This window comes from Durio zibethinus, unplaced genomic scaffold (assembly GCF_047325235.1).
Source record: "Durio zibethinus cultivar Kanyao isolate XHJ-2024 unplaced genomic scaffold, ASM4732523v1 HiC_scaffold_394, whole genome shotgun sequence".
Taxonomy (NCBI): Eukaryota; Viridiplantae; Streptophyta; class Magnoliopsida; order Malvales; family Malvaceae; genus Durio; species Durio zibethinus.
This window is the reverse complement of record NW_028323017.1, coordinates 790,001-792,500: the sequence shown is the minus strand read 5'-3', so window position 1 is coordinate 792,500 and position 2,500 is coordinate 790,001.

Sequence of the window (2,500 nt, the reverse complement as noted above, 5' to 3'; positions counted from 1 at the left end):
AAGGGCCAGCGTGTGCCCATGGTGCTCGAGGCAACCGTCCGCACCAGGGCCCAGCGTGTGCCGATGGTGGTCGAGGCAACCGCCCGCACCAGGGCCCAGCGTGTGCCGATGGTGCTCGAGGCAACCGCCCGCACCAAGGGCCGGCTTGTGCCGATGGTGTTCGAGGCAACCGCCCGCACCAGGGCCCAGCGTGTGCCGATGGTGGTCGAGGCAACCGCCAGCACCAGGGCCCAGCGTGTGCCGATGGTGGTCGAGGCAACCGCCCGCACCAAGGCCGAGCGTGTGCCGATGGTGGTCGAGGCAAGCGCCCGCACCAGGGCCCAGCGTGTGCCGATGGTGGTCGAGGCAAGCGCCCTCACCAAGGCCGAGCGTGTGCCGGTGGTGGTCGAGGCAACCGCCCGCACCAGGGCCCAGCGTGTGCCGATGGTGGTCGAGGCAAGCGCCCGCACCAAGGCCGAGCGTGTGCCGATGGTGGTCGAGGCAAGCGCCCGCACCAGGGCCCAGCGTGTGCCGATGGTGGTCGAGGCAAGCGCCCTCACCAAGGCCGAGCGTGTGCCGATGGTGGTCGAGGCAACCGCCCGCACCAAGGGCCGGCGTGTGCCGATGGTGTTCGAGGCAACCGCCCGCACCAGGGCCCAGCGTGTGCCGATGGTGGTCGAGCCAGGAGCCCGCACCAAGGGCCGGCTTGTGCCGATGGTGTTCGGGGCAACCGCCCGCACCAGGGCCCTGCGTGTGCCGATGGTGCTGGGGGCAACCGCCCGCACCAGGGCCCAGCGTGTGCCGATGGTGCTGGGGGCAAGCGCCCGCACCGGGGCCCAGCGTGTGCCGATGGTGCTGGGGGTAACCGCCCGGACCAGGGCCCAACGTGTGCCGATGGTGGTCGAGGGAACCGCCCGCACCAGGGCCCAGCGTGTGCCGATGGTGCTGGGGGCAAGCGCCCGCCCCAGGGCCCAGCGTGTGCCGATGGTGCTGGGGGCAAGCGCCCGCCCCAGGGCCCAGCGTGTGCCGATGGTGCTGGGGGCAAGCGCCCGCCCCAGGGCCCAGCGTGTGCCGATGGTTATCGGGGCAACCGGCCGCACCAGGGCCCAGGGTCTGCCGATGGTGCTCGAGGCAACCGCCCGCACCAAGGCTCAGCATGTGCCGATTGTGATCGAGGCAACAACCCACACCAGGGCCCAGCTTGTGCCGATGGCGGTCGAGGCAAGTGCCCGTACCGAAGGGCAGCCTATGCCGATGATGGTCGATGCATGTGCCATCACCATGCGCCATCATGTGCCATTGATGGTCGAGGCCTTGGCCGAAGTTCGATTTTGAGCCACGGTGCCCATGCTTGGCTCCAGCATGTGCTGGTGCCGCATTTTTTTCACTCGGGACAGCATCGCCGGAGCATCGCCGGAGTACCGCCGGAGAACCTGACCGGCGGCATTGGGGTTCCGGCGATTGGGAGGGGGGCCGGGGGGGTGTGCGCACATGATGTGCGATGGGTGCTGGTACTTGGCCTTGTGTTGGCCCCCTATCCCTCATCAAACCTCTGAGAATTCACACCCCCTTAAAGAGCATTTGAGATTTTACAGGTTTGCTACCAGTAGCCGTTAAAGTGTCTGAAATGGGGACACTTTTTTCAAACGGTCACAAAATCTTCTCTACTTCGAGTTTTTAGCTGAATTTTTTTGTGCATGCCAACAAAAATAGAAGGATCATGCCTACAAAATTTGGGGCCAAAAATCCTTATAAAAAAATTTTAAAAAATCCCGAACCGCAAAAAGTTTCGAAAATCATGAAAAATAGAAAACGAGTCATCTTCCAACGAAACTTCACGTGAAGGCTTAGGGGACCATTGTATGAATTTACAAGCCATAAAAATGGCATTGGCACGGCAGAAATTTGAAGATGTGCCTAAACCCACCAGGGCCCAGCGTGTGCCGATGGTGCTCGAGGCAACCGCCCGCACCAGGGCCCAGCGTGTGCCGATGGTGCTCGAGGCAAGCGCCCGCACCAGGGCCCAGCGTGTGCCGACGGTGGTCGAGGCAACCGCCCGCACCAGGGCCGATAGTGTGCCAATGGTGCTCGAGGCAACCTGTCGCACCAGGGCCCAGCGTGTGCCGATGGTGATCGAGGCAACCTGCCGCACCAGGGCCCAGCGTGTGCCGATGCTGGTCGAGGCAAGCGCCCGCACCAGCGCCCAGCGTGTGCCGATGGCGCTCGAGGCAACCGACCGCACCAGGGCCCAGCGTGTGCCGATGGTGCTCGAGGCAACCTGCCGCACCAGGGCCCAGCGTGTGCCGATGGCGCTCGAGGCAAGCTCCCGCACCAGGGCCCAGCGTGTGCCGATGGTGCTCGAGGCAACCTGCCGCACCAGGGCCCAGCGTGTGCGGATGGTGCTCGAGGCAAGCGCCCGCACCAGGGCCCAGCGTGTGCCGATGGTGGTCGAGGCAACCGCCCGCACCAGGGCCCAGCGTGTGCCGATGGTGGTCGAGGCAACCTGCCGCACCAGGGCCCA